We start from the raw sequence: 15003 nt of genomic DNA, 5'->3' as shown, positions 1-15003 counted from the left end.
AAGATCTCAAAAACGGCTCCGACGATTTTCTTCAAATCTTGTAAATAGTTAATTTTTTGCCTAAAAACGAGTTAACTGCAGTTAGAACTGCCAACAAAAAATCTAATTACCTAGAAAAATGAAACTGAAAGTCACATTTTTTTAACATTAGTCTTATGGGTTGCTAAGTAACCATGTTGGTTGAATTGAATAGCAAGGAAAAAGTAAACAAAAGACTTGTAAGTTATAACATGTGTTCATAAAAAGCGATCTACCCACAGTATACTAGCAAATTACAAACAGTACAAAAGGAAAAACACCAGTTGTTATTATTGAGCAAAGATTATACTGAAGATTACTCGATACATTGTAGTAAAGGTTAGCATTGCGGAGTGTGAAAAGCGTCTGCGGCAGTTGGATTATGTATCTAAAATACTATGGAAAGGGAGAGGGAACAGGTCCGCGACGTGGACTTTGGTGAAGGAAGTAGTAAAGGCGAGCAGAGTGGAGTGTGGGGAACTGTTTATGACGATTATATTAAGGTATCTACAATCTTAACACGTTCACTGCGGGCGTATACAGCCGAGCGCTGTTCAGGTGCTGCTGTAACCGTTCGGATACGCTCGGCAATGCCTTTCATATATCCTCGTTTTTGGTCTAGCGTCGGTCGAAGGCGGACCTATACCACGTTAGCGTGTAGTGGGTGACTTGCTTTTTGTTGTGTTGTAGGTTGGTAGTAAAATTTCCCCATAAAATCCCCGTCTGGCAAACTTAAAAATCAACTTGTTGTCCCGTCTTTCTCCTTCCAATTGGCAATACAATGGGACCGGCTTCGTTCCAAGCAGTGCTGCTGTCTGTGAGTGTTAGCGAACTACGTCGACTCTTGTTATAAAGCAGGACATCACCGCACGTTATTTGCTATTCGTCATACCGAAATATGAGTGTCAATCACCCGGCAATCGGGTTTGTTCGACGCTGCGGGCTGCGCCGCACTGGGGCTACGCCTGCCATTTGATGGCCCACAGCGAACGTGTTAAAATGCAATGGGAAGGGAGGGAAACAGGTCCGTGACGTAGGAAGTGCTGAAGGAAGTAGTAAAGGTGAGCAGTCCGGAGTGTGCGAACTGTTTAAGACGATTAGATCAAGGTATCTGCAATCCTAAAATGCTAAGGGAAGTGAGGGAAACAGGCCCGCGACGTAGGAAGTGTTGAAGGAAGTAGTAAAGGTGAGCAGTCCGGAGTGTGCAAACTGTTTAAGACGATTAGATTAAGGTATCTGCAATCCTAAAATGCTAAGGGAAGGGAGGAAAACAGGCCCGCGACGTAGGAAATGTTGGAGAAAGTGGTAAAGGTGAGCAGTCCAGAGTGTGGGAACTGATAATGATGATTAGATTAAGGTATCTGCAATCCTAAAATGCTATGGGAAGGGAGGGAAACAGGTCCACGACGTAGGGAGTTGTGAAGGAAGTAGTCAAGGTGAGCATTGTGGATTGTGGGAATTGATTAATGTATCTGCAAAACTTTTTTTTTTCAAGGGAGAGGAGGGAAAATGCTTTTACGCACAATGGTAGCCAGCCTGTAGTGTGAGACTCCTGAAATGTATCTGCAATACTAAGACTGCTTTCAGAGTAAACTAATGATTCTCCATGTACTAACATATAATATACCTAAGTAAAAACAATAACAAAACATTATCAAAGCTTTTTCTGTATTTTATCTTTAGTTTTTTCTTAGATATTTAAGAAATACCCCCCGCTGCAGCAAACCTGCAGACTAAGCTAATTTCCATTTACCTGGCTTTCTAAAGAAATATTTCCTAAAAATTGTCAGATTTATTTCCTATCTTTAATTTTAGTGAGTTCTTAGGTTTGCTGCAACAGGGAAGATATTGAGGTGTGTTTTTTGTTGCAATGTTGATAGCTTACTGTAAAATAAACAAATATTCCAAATTTTGCTAAAATATATCGATAAACAAGTAAACTACAACAGTTTATGTATTCTCCATAAGAATAACACGGGAATTTTAAATTTAATTTTTTTCTTAATTATCTGCGTAACCGTTGGGCATACAAAAACGTTTCAATATACCAAAATTATTTTTTTAAGCTCTACAAAATGGTTTGAGATAAATTATGAAATTTTGTGTTTTTAGAGTAAAAAAATGGGAAAAATCAATTTTTACCCCATAAAACCCCCATAAACCCCCGTTCCCATACCGATTATGCCGGTTCGCAAACTCTTTCGAATTAACGTAGGTTTACACGTTTGTATCAAATTTCATCAAAATCGGATCATTTTTGCTCGAGTTATCACGCTAAAGGACATATATATATATATATATACTAGCTGTGAGATCGTTCTACGTACGGGGATCTTGTAGTAAGTTGAAACTTTCTTATATTCAGAACAGGAGTTGGTTTGCATATTTAGTGTGCATTTTTCCAGATATGCTGGCAAAACTATTAACTGTATAGGAATAAATATAAACCTTCGCAAATACATTATCTGACAGTTTCAAATCAAAACGAATGCTTCACAATTAAATGACACCCAAACGTGTTAATCCATATTTTATATCCAATGATAACAAAATTTGCTTTATAGATCTGTGAGGCATAGCCCTAAGGTAGGCCTATAATTGAAAGTTACTTTCCACACTGGTTAAAAGTAGTTAAAATACTACTTTAACCTCACCACTGCACACTTTATTCCGGTTGAAATTTTCATTAACAAATGTGCTCTTGTCTTTTCCACAAAACACTGAGAAATAAGAACATTAATGCGTTAACTTACCAACAGACATACACATAAAAATACAGAATTAATTAGGGAATTTGCTACCCTGTAACCGAAGCAAAGTACATATAAAATTAGTAGGCTATTTGAAATATTTGATAGTGTCGTCAAATTTTATGATAATCGTTAGGCCTATTTATCGTGCAGTGATACCTAATGCCGTCTGCAAAGCCAATTTATATTTGCTTTGCTTAATCTGAAGATGACTCAAAACGATTTAGATTGGTAATAATTTACAATACTTATTCAGTTTAAATATTTATCATTGTTATTGTTATTTTTATTATTTATTGTGTTATAGGTTGGTCCATGTGCTATTTATTGTACACATATTTTCATTATTAATCCAACTAGGCCTATGTATTAATATCTTGTTATTCTTGATATTCCTCTTATTATTATTATCTATAGGCTAGGCTATTTATTCATAATGAGCAATTCATAACTTGTAATCAAACTGTAAAATTGGTGTAAATCCGTTGGCAAATAAATAAATACAAAGGTCACAAAACATTAATACACGTAATGCTTTAAAAATGCATGATGGTTTGCTCAAAAAATCTTTCATCACTTAACATGTTATCATTTTCATAGCATAAACTAACATTTTGGAGTCCAAACTGAAAACGAAAAAATCTAAAAAAGTAAGACATCAATTAAATTTAATAAGAAATAAGATGTGCAACACCAACGATAACTAAGTTGTAAATAGTGATGTGTTTGTACGTAAAAATTATTCTTGCTGCTACTACCGGTTCTAAAAAAATGTACCAGTACGAAAAACTAGCGTTTACAGTTAAGAACTATAGTACTTTATGACCAATTAAATGTGTTAATGAAGTCCTGAAGTTATTGATCTCCCTTGGTTTTGGATTTTCTCACTAAAAGTTTTTAAAAATCAAAGTTATTTCCCAATAATAGCATTATTTGTAAACAGCTTTTAATGTAAACATAATCGATGACAGTTTGAAGAAACCACATTCATCCAGACAAAAGTTTCTTATTTAATAGATGACGTAATCTCTTTTACAACCATTGGTATATCTAGCAAACCCTAGGAGGAAATGTGACAAGAATCTCAAAAAGCTGGGTTTTTGGACGTTTTTAGTTTTATTTTTCTAAGTAGGAAGGGCCATGTATTCTAGGGAGAAGTACCGGTATCAATAATCGTCGTCGAAATGTGGTTGTGAAAAATTAGGCCTACGTACCCAAGAGATGGGCTATGGGCCATGATTGGAGGTATTGTCCAGCGATTGTACAACAAAGAGGTGAGTAGAAACCGAAAGTGACATTGGAAAAGCAAGTTTAGCTACATCTGTTAAACCTCTGTTACGATCACAGCGAAATCGGAAAGATCTCTCAAGATCCCAGCAACATACGCGACCACCCACTGCAGTTGTGTTTTTTTACTTTACACTTTACACAACAGACCTTGAAGCGCCGTCAATGAGTGGAAACCTTGTTTGTAAGCCATTGACTACAATGATAAAAAAAATGAAAGTTTCCCAGCCCTATACAACACTGATTCACGGTTTTTCCCGGTTGTCAAAACTCAAGAACAATTGTTGCACTTGTGATTAATTAAATCTGTTATGTATGGCACAATGTTTTTAATCTCACTTGGTTTGGATTTGCTTACAAAACGTGATCGTAAATGGTTGCGGTATTTGTAAACAACATTTAATGTTAACATATCAGTGACAGTTAGAAGTGAGAATGGTTTTGAAAAGAAACTCATAACCGGAGCAGCGTTTATTGACCTCTCGGCAGCATATGATACGGTTAACCACCAGAAACTGTTGACAAAGCTATACTCCCTTACAAAAGACTTCCACCTGACAAGCGCTATCAGAATGATTCTACAGAACAGAAAGTTCTACGTGACACTTCAAGGAAGGAAAAGTCGGTGGAGGAAGCAGAGAAATGGCTTACCACAAGGTAGCGTATTCTCCCTACTACTCTACAATGTATATACAAATGATCAGCCAAAACCTAATGGGACTAGAAGTTTTATTTACGCTGATGACACAGTAATCACAGCCCAAGTAAAAAGATTTGAAGATGTAGAAAAGAAGATCACTGATTCTCTCGAAGCCCTGAGTACCTACTATGAGCAAAATCTGTTAAGACCAAACCCTCAAAAAACTCAAGTTTGTGCTTTTCATTTGAAAGGAGGAAGCTAAAGATCGTTTGGGGTGGCGTAACCTTGGAACACTCAGAGCAGCCTAGGTACTTGGGAGTCAAACTGGATAGGACACTAACGTTCAGAAACCACTGTGTTTGATACTCTTTGTCAAATTATCATATTGCTTGTTTTCTCTATAACATTTGTTTTGTGCTGATTTAATTAACATCTGTTACCTATATTTTTTGTTTCTTCAAAATATACTCAATTTTACAGTCCACAAAGCTCTTTAGTAATTTTTTATTATAAGTTTATTTTCAACCTTTAATTCAACGCAACGCAGATACCCAACACACTGCAAAGAGCTGAAGGGTAAGGTTGGTGCCAGGAATAACATCCTATGTTTTTCAGCTGGTGAGTATTGCGCTCCGGTTTGGGGAGCTTCGACTCATGCTAAGCAGGTTGACGTCCCTCTCAATGAGACGGTCAGACTTGTAATGGGCTGTTTGAAACCAACCCCCATTCACAAAGTATATGCAATGGCGGGTATAGCACCTCCCCATATTAGAAGACAAGTGGCATCTGAAAAAGAAAAACTGAAGCAGGAAACAGATCCAAGGCACCCAATGTTCAACCAAGTAATAGTGCCACAATGTCTACGTTCTCAAAGGAGCTTCCTAAAAAGATGCAGGCCATTGGAGACCAATTCAGAAACCAGGCGACTCTCCTCATGGGAGGAGGAAATCCTCACTAATATTGAAGTTTACGGCAAAGGAAGAACTGGCACCTGGGCACTGGCTTCCGTATGATGAATGGCGGGCTCTCAAACAGATTAAAGACGGGCGTCTCAAGGTGCAAGAGTAACCTCAAGAAGTGGGGAAATTTAGATGAAGACAAGTGTGATTGTGGTCTCACCCAAACCCCGGAGCATCTTCTACTGTGCAGAGACATGGGCACAATTTGTCTGGAGGACGATATTTTTAGAGCAAATGACAAGGCTATTCAAGCTGCTAGATTTTGGAAGATGATGATTTAATCAGTCAGTCCGGACACGGAAAGTAAGTACAGTAAGTAAAAAGTGGGAATTATTCCAAACAGCTGTTCGTTATTTCATAAAATTTAATAGTAAACATTGGGAGAAACCTTGACAAAAATTGCACAAAATTGTGTTTTAGATGGTTCTTTATTTTATTTCCAAAGTAGCAAGGCCATATTTTCCAATTATGGAAATATTTAACTTTTTTAATAGCCAAAGACACTCTCACCAATCCAGTGAATACAGAAAAATGATTGGAATCTTGATCTGTACTCTAGTTTTCTAGGAGTAGGGCACTACTTCATGCGCTACGTCACAAATGAAGGCAGTTGCCACCCCGCTACGCGGCGTGGTCGGTAGGCATAGTGCGGGGCTATGTATACTAACGAAATCGTCCATAACCATTTAAACATTATTTAGGATATCATTGTAAAAATATCGAACAATAAAGAAGTGGTAGGCCTATCTTTATTTCTTTGAAATGATTTAACAGGTGAATGGCTACACAAACTAACTTTACAAGTACCAGTATTGGAATATTTGTCTGAAGTAGATTAAAGAGTTTTTAGTATTATATCAGATGAAAACCTCATAAATAGGTCAATGTTTACAAGTTTGTGCGGGGGAAAATTACCATCCGGATTTGTAAATCATTTTGATAGAACTCCGAATATTTTCTTACAGTTTGATTCTGTACACCTATTTAAATTAAACGTAACAACTTGTTTTAGCGAATTTCCCATATAGGGAATAAGCTATTACCGTAGGTCTCATGGTAAGACCTAGACCCGGGACCGATTTACTTTTTCGTTTTGAGGTCCCCAGAGGCCAAAACACCATCCGTTCAAATTCATATATATATACATATATATATTTATATATATATATTTATATATATATATATATTTATATACAGTATTAGCCAAAATAAACAGTACTGAAATACTTTTAATACTTTTAATGGTAATACTTTTATTTTATGTATAAATTTTAACAATACATTTAAGTCAAAGGAAGCAAAATCGGCTAAACACGGGTAATAATATGTTCAATATGAGCCCCGTTCAGTTTGAGGCAACACTCGTACCGTTCTTGTAGGTTTTGCACCATTTTTATGAATAGGGGTTGTTCCATTCTCCTAATACACATGGTTATTTTTTCTTTGAGTTGAACGATGGTAGATGGTGGGTCCTCACGGAAGATGTTTTCTTTCAACATTCCCCACACGTAAGCATCCGGTGTTGTAAGATCGGGGGAGTGGGCTGGGTAAGGAAAGTTTGTTCTAAGGGAGATGAGACGGTTGCCAAAGGTTTGTCGGAGGAAAGCAATGTTGTTAACGGCAGTGTGACTGGTTGCGCCATCCTGCTGGAACCACTGTGAACCTAACGGCAGGTTTCGTGCACGACAAAATCTCCTGAGGTCACTCACAAAACGATCAAGTGAATGGCCCCTATATCGATCCCTATTCACAGTAACAGTCTCTCCATTATTGCCTTCAAAAAAGTATGGTCCCACTATACCCCTCCCTGACACAGCGCACCAAATGGTTACACGTTTACTATGCTGTGGCCTCTCTACAACAATGTCAGGACGTTCAAATCCAAGGAAACGTGTTGTCTGCTTGTTTATATAACCATTAAGGTGCACATGACATTCATCTGTAAACCATACATCACTCAGAAAATCAGGTTCTTCATAGCATATTGCTAACATTGAAGCACAGTACTGAACTCTGGCTAGTTTGTTTATACGATCCAATGGTTGTCCAGTTTGTATCCTGTAGGGAAAACCACCAATATTTTTGAACATTCTTCTCATTGACGTATTGCTAATATTCAGTTTAAGAGAAGCTCGCATTAGACTTCTTTTCGGTGACTGTAACACTTGCTGCAACACTCTTCCGTGGTTTTCATTTATACAGACAGTAACTGGGCGACCTGAAAAGCCCTTTCGCTGCGTCAAAACACTACCAGTTCTTCGAAATTTTTCAACAACACTAAGAATCACAGCATTACTAGGCGGGTTTTTGTGGAAATGTTCCTGAAAACGTAAAGCAGTGTGTGACAAGCTTGGACCACCCGCACGTCCAATTCCGTATGAGCGAAAATAATGCTCTACGATAAAAGTTTTTTCTAAAGTTGTTAGCACCATGTTAACAAAAACTAACCTCAAATAAGAAAGAGTAATGAACGCAAAGCCGTGGCAACAATCACCTATTGAATCAGCTGATCGAGAAGGCAACTACAGCTGATTCAGTTTCAGTACTATTTATTTTGGCTAATACTGTATATATATACATTTATATATGTGTCCGTTAGCGCGATAACTTGATCCGATTTTGATGAAATTTGGTACAAACGTGTAAACCTACGTTTATTCGAACGAGTTCGCGAACCAGCATAATCGGACCATGGGAACAGGGGTTTATAGGGGGTTTTATGGGGTAAAAATGGGTTTTTCCCATTTTTTACCCTAAAAACAAAAAATTTTGTAATTTCTTTTTCAACCATTTTGTAGAGCTTAAAAAAAGAAATAATTTAGTATATTGAAGCGCTGTTGTATGCCTAACGGTCATGGAGAAAATTCAAAAAAAGTGTAATTTAAAATTCCCATGTTATTCTTATGGAGAAAATGAAAACTGTTGCAATTTTCTTGTTTATGGATATAATACTGATAAAATTTGGCAGATTTATTTATTTCATCCTATACTATTGACATATGGTCAAAAAACACTTTTTACCTTCCCCGTAGCAGCAAACCTAAGCACTTGTTAAATCTAATGTTATTTAAATTGGAAATATATGTGTCTTATTTATGGAAATATTTTAGTAAAAATGTAATCAGACAAGTTGAAATTCGCTTAGTCTGCAGGTTTGCTGCGGCGGGGTTATTTAAATCGAGCGACCGATTAAAAACAGACTTCCTACTTACCTGTACTAGATCTTAATTTAATCATGTTTTAATATGTAGGCCTACTGCAAGTGTTTCTGATTTGTAAATCCTTCAAAATATGATAGAGTATAGCCAAACTAGCATTAAGGTTAAATAAGACAGTATAGTTCCTTACTTCTCTGGAGAGACAACATGTAAATTTATGTGCTAGATCGTTCAATAAAAAAGGTTTAGCCGCTCTAAAGAAATATCAATTTAGGCATTAGAATAAAAATATTGATGGTACTATTAGTTTCTTAGAAATTCTACTTAGGTGGTATAAAATAAATCACGCTTTCAAGGGAGTGAGGTTTAATCATAGAGATTGTCAAGCAATTAAACAACTGTTGATCGTGAGAAATGTCTTATTTTTAAGATAATTGTTTGTCTGATTTGAGAAATGGAATAGTGTGGTGGTACGAGGATAACCAGTAAATAATAAAAAAAGGAATGGGAAACTCAAAATTGACACACAATTAGCACAGATACACACCGTCAGTACATAATAGAAATTCTAGAATGTTATTTGATGTTGTACATTTTAAGTAGGCCTACGTGCAACTGGAACAATGTTAAAAAGATGATTTAAAGACTAGGTTCGGAAAATATTAGCAGGTGAGTTGTGCTAGTACCGGTATCTGTAGCACAAGTTGTCGAGTCAGAGAAGAAGCTTAAAACCCTTACTATTATTAAGGTGTATCCTGCTAAAAATTGGGAGGTTTTTATAATAATAATTGGTAAGGGGATTTTAATATTGAAGAAACTGAGGAGCCAGAAGGGGAACAAACCTTGTGTTGGACAGTGTTGATATTTCTGACAATGATGTTGTCGGAATGACTTAGGCCTACATAGGAGGGTTACCGGTAAATTATTAAAACAGGTTTAATGTAACTGTTATAAATCTAAATTTGTGTTAAGTAAGCAAACACAATCCTCAATTCAGTCACTTTCTTATTGTTTTACCGTGATAGATGGTTAAATTTACAATTTGTTTTTTTTTTTAAGGGGGAGGAGGGAAAATGCTTTTACGCACACAGGTAGCCAGCCTGTAGTGTGAGACTCCTGAATCTATCACAGACTACTCACTAAAAAACCCCCTCTACTCTGTTGGACACAGACCTGGAATTGTTTGTCACATTACTTCAAGTCAGGCCAACATGTGATCTGTATATGCAATCGGGTGACACGGCATTGTCCATCTTGAACAGGTACGACCGGAAAAAGCCGTGACCCGTCAGAAATTGGGTGAGGTAGAAGTCCACCTCTCCGCACCGCCGATTAACCCAAGGTTGGACTTGCTGTAGGCCTATCAGTCGCCTGGTCCAACGTCCACGAGTCTCCTGTTCCCAGCTCTCCTGCCACAGCTGGTAGGTGTGGGTGCGTTCCTCTGTTCGTGCCTGGTCCTCCCCACGGCGCTGATAAATTGCCTTTCTCTCCGCCACCAAAAGTTTGAAGGGGATGACTCCAGCGACCACCAGGACGGCGGGTTCAAACACTGTTCGGTAGGCGGATGCAACTCTTAGTGCTGCCTGACGCTGCACTCGGGCGAGCCACATCCTAAGTTATATACCTCCTTATTGAGAGCGTCTGCCCACACCTCAGCAACGTACAAGAGTACGGACTGGACAGAAGACATTAACAGCGTTCTACGGCTGGACCGAGGCCCTCTGACATTGGCCATCAACCGGCTAAGAGAGGAGACCACCCTAACGGCCTTGTCCGCCATACGGAAAATCTGACCCCGCCAGCTAAGCTTGCTGTCCACCATAACCCCAAGGTACTTGGCAGAACGAACGGTCTGGACTTCGACGGCCCGTACCCTCAACGGCACGATGGTGTCAATCCGTTTTTTGTTAATATCACGATCTCAGTTTTGCTCAAAGCAAGCGAGAGACCGTGGTCTGTCATCCATGCGTTTATAGTACGCATAACTCGGTTCAGCTTTAGCTGAGCCAGATCAACGCTACGTGCAGCTATCAAAACTGCAACGTCGTCCGCGTACACAACCAAAACAGTTTCCTCAGGCATTTCAGACCTCAGGAGGCTGTTATACGCGACATTCCATAGGTCTGGGCCGAGTATGGAACCTTGGGCAGCACCGGAAGTGACACTCATCGTCCGTGGGCCCTCTGTAGTGTCATACATGAGGAGGCGGAACCGGAGATAATTTACAATATAGGCTACATCTAAGCGTTACCTATTATAAATGCATTGATTACTGGTTTGAAGGTATTTTTGAGGTTATAATTGGTGAAATAAATGGAAACACGGCCCTTCTTAAGATGTAAAAGTCTGAAAAAGGTACTAATGTCAGTAATGTATCATGTTCTCGACAGCACAAATCTTGAGGTGTGCCTTCTTGTGGTAAAGATCTAAAGCTATTGTTTAAAAACATGCTTAATTACATTCTATAATATTTTATTAAATAATGATAGTAAAATGACGTATAATAACAGATAAATGAGGAAGAAAAAGAAACGTACAAAAAAGCGAAAGCTAGATAAGCCTACTTACAATATAAACAACTGTCGGGTAGGCCTACTGTTTAAACACAAGTTAAAACTGAAATCGGTATTTTTTTTCATTCCTCATTTTGTATATTTAACCATACGATAGCATAGCACTTTAATAAATAGTACCTAGGACATATTCGATAATGAAAACAATTATATAAAAACGTCTGCTCGAAAGAAATAGCAGCCTAACTGATAAATGTCTAACGATGCACAAACAATTTTAAACGTGTAACATACTAGCTAACTTAATCACTACACTTCACTAGGTAACATAGAACATTAGGCTACTACAAAATTTCATTACATTATCACTTCATTAAATGGTTCAAATCATGGTGGGAACTAAACTTAACCGCAGTAGTAAAAACGTATAAACTTAAGCGCTGTGTGTGTAGCGGCCGCCTATAGTTGTGACGTCACACAAGTAGCAGCACGGCCTGTATAAGTTAGCCTATCTATTGCGGCCTTGGCTAAACACAAAATGTAATTTTAACCTAACTTATATGAAAAAATGCAGAAAAAACATTGTCCTTTTAATTTTAAGAGCAAATATAACATTGGTAAGCTAACTTAGCCCTCCAAGTGTCTCTAGTTTTGGTCTTAATGTTCGCCCATTTATTGCGCAATCGCAGGGTTTTATTAAAATGTATCTTAGAAACTTAAAAACAATGTAAATTATACTGTTTTATATATCATTTTGTTTCGAAAATTATGGGCTTCAATGTAACATATAAAACATTACAAAAAAAATGTTCAACAATTTTTGTGGGATTAACATTTCTAAAAAATTATAAAATAAATGAAAAAATGTATGTTTGCGCTCAATAATTGTTATAATTTATAGGTTTACAAATTTTAAAATAGCCACTTTGTTCAGAATTTTATGAGGATTCCAAAAATATAATAATATAAGGAAGTAGGTTGGCAAATAAATAAGTTATGGGCAAAGAACAGATTTCGGTACATAGCGTTTAGTTAAGAATGCTTAGTCTAACCATAGCTAGGAATCTGGCTGATAATTTACATCAATATCACTACCTACTTCTTCAGGATCATCAACCAGCCCTTCAAAATCACTTAAATCTTCCTATAATGCACCACGTATATATCACTACTTTTGATTTTTAGCCTAACACTAAAACAATGATAAAAAAAGGAATAAAACACATCAGTCATCGGTGCGAGGTTAACCAAGCTGTTTACAAATACGCACGTCAGCTGTCTGCTACAATATTTTCGGAACTAAAATGAAAAGCGTATAGAAACAGACATCAGGAGAAAGCTCTGAATCTGCTGAAAAAAACAATACCTAACTCGATCCAGTTCAATACGATTCAGTCAGCCCCAGAGCCGTCGCCGTAAACAGTGTTTGTGAGTCGCAACAGCGACACATAACACTACAGCGGATGTGTTATGAGTCGTTTTTACGACACATAACACTCGGAGGGTTAGATGTATACTTAACTCTGATCCTCACATTTTTTATAAAATCCATAACTTATGTGTCTGTTTACTTAGTACCTTAATGTTAAAAAATACCAAATAACTTAGGCCTAAGTTAACTTAGGCCTAGGGTATTGGCCTAGCCTAATTTATAACTTATTAACTTAAATCAAACATTGATAGGCCTAGACTAAGTTAAGTTAAAATACCCCCGCCGCAGCAAACCTGCTGTCTTAGCGAATTTCCATTTGGCTGAATTGATTTTCAATTGATCTATTTAAATGACATTAGGTTTAACGAGTACCTAGGTTTGCTGCTACAAGGAAACTAATAAAGTGTGTGTTTTAAGTAAAATAATTATTGCTTAGTATAAAATGAATAGGCTATATTTGCCAAGTTTGATCAAAAGATATCCATAAACAAGCAAACTACAACATTTTACAATATTCTCCATAAGAATAACTTAACATGGGAATTTTAAATTGACCATTTTTTTAGTTTTCTCCGTAACCAATAACCGTACCAAAACACTTTGATATACTGAATTGTTTGTTTTTTAAGCTCTTTAAGAAGGTTTAGAGGAAAATGGGGGAATTTTGTGTTTTGAGGATCAAAAGTGAGAAAAACCAATTTTTACCCCATAAAACCCTGTTCCCATGGTCTGATCATGCTGGATCGCGAACTCATTCAAGTTTATCCCGCCTTACACCTTTAAACCAAATTTCATCAAAATCGGATAAAAATTACTCAAGTTATCGTGTTCACGGACACACATATATATATATATATATACATATATAAAAATTTGAACAAATGGTGTTTTTGGCCTCTGGGGACATCAAAATGAAAAAGTAAATCGGCCCCGGGCCTTTGGTTACCATGAGACCTACGGTAATAGCTACTTCCCTACAGGGAAATTCGCTAAAATGATTGTGAAAGGAGATTAGGCGTAAGTTAAATAGCCTATTGGTACCGTATCCATTTAGTTAGACAATTGATTAACTTACTGCAATACCTAGCCTATGCTAATTAGGTAAGTACTAGGAGTCCTATAGGACTAGACTTATCTATTTTATGCTTCTAGCTTAGTGAATTGATCTTTTAACCTAAAAGAATGAATTTACTCAATGTTTTAAACCGTCCAAGTTATGCCTTTGTCATGAGAAACTAAAAACAAGAATTTCTATGATATTAAAGCTATGATGCCTCTCTGCCAGTGGCCTACAGTAGCTTACATTGAGTAGAGAAAATGGTGGGAACCACTAGGCTATTCTGCAACCTAAGCCAACCCACAAACTGTAATGTAAACTTAGTCCCTTCAACTTACTCACCTTACAGCTTTACACAAGTCTTCACCAATCAAAAGATCCAAGCACACTGTTTTGTTTGCAATTAGATCGTAGAATAATTGTTAACAACTACTCTCAAGGAACTGAGACGGGAACCAATAACCAATGATGGCCAAGGCAAAACCCTAGATTGGAAGGTAGTTGGGACAAAGGTGAATTGTTTTGTTGACAATTTTCTTATTGAAAGGTGTGAGTAAAAACAGAGTCGTATAACATACCTGTAGGTTTTACGACACAAATAACACAGTGACTAAACGAGAATATTATATTCCTCTGTCTTCAATGGCTTATAATAACTAGACAGTTCCCCGCCTAAAAGGTTAGAAAATGGCGTCACTGTTTTTTAGCATTCGTAGCTCACAGATCACACTCACTGGACTGCACAGTGCAGTGCACGCACACTGGTGAAGTTTCTTATTGACATTTGTCAGACATAACCTAAGTTTATTACCAATTTAAATTGTTTAATAAGTTCAATGGCAAAGGGATTGTAAAGTGATGAAACATGGCATTTTTATTATGTTTTGTTGAATTATTGGAAATGTACTTTACAACATCTAAAATAGGGTCAATAGCTTTGTCCATTTCAAGTCCATGGTTCGGTTCGGTTGTCGGTTCTTTTCTTTCTAAGTTCTAGTTCTACTCTACTCCTACTCCTGTACTACTAGCTAAGCTATTCTTCAATCTTCACTTCATTCCTTCCTTCGCATTCTTACGTTTTTTTACTCATCCAACTATTCCAACTCTGAATATTGAAAAAAATATAATATTCATTATATTATATTATCCTTTGTGATATTGTGTATTTTTTCATACATTTATTGAGCGG

At 37.1% G+C, this 15003-nt stretch overlaps 1 protein-coding gene across 4 annotated transcripts in view; it reads right to left on the bottom strand.

Annotated features, from left to right (window-relative positions):
• Nucleotides 1-14720, bottom strand: part of LOC129004448 (uncharacterized) — a 40711-nt gene extending 25991 nt beyond the window's left edge. For 2 of the 4 annotated variants that reach the window (XM_054433046.1, XM_054433058.1), the window contains exon 1: nt 14393-14720. The gene's annotated coding sequence lies outside the window, so the exon portion shown is untranslated. Of the gene's footprint in view, nt 1-14156; nt 14245-14392 lie in introns of those variants that run through there. The other 2 variants (XM_054433053.1, XM_054433067.1) reach the window with 1 other exon arrangement.
• Nucleotides 14721-15003: the final 283 nt, after the last annotated feature.

The sequence above is a fragment of the Macrosteles quadrilineatus genome, unplaced genomic scaffold (assembly GCF_028750875.1).
Source record: "Macrosteles quadrilineatus isolate MER2022 unplaced genomic scaffold, UCM_ALF_1.0 Scaffold_1__1_contigs__length_201487025, whole genome shotgun sequence".
Lineage (NCBI taxonomy): Eukaryota > Metazoa > Arthropoda > Insecta > Hemiptera > Cicadellidae > Macrosteles > Macrosteles quadrilineatus.
This window is presented reverse-complemented; position numbering and strand designations above follow the sequence as displayed.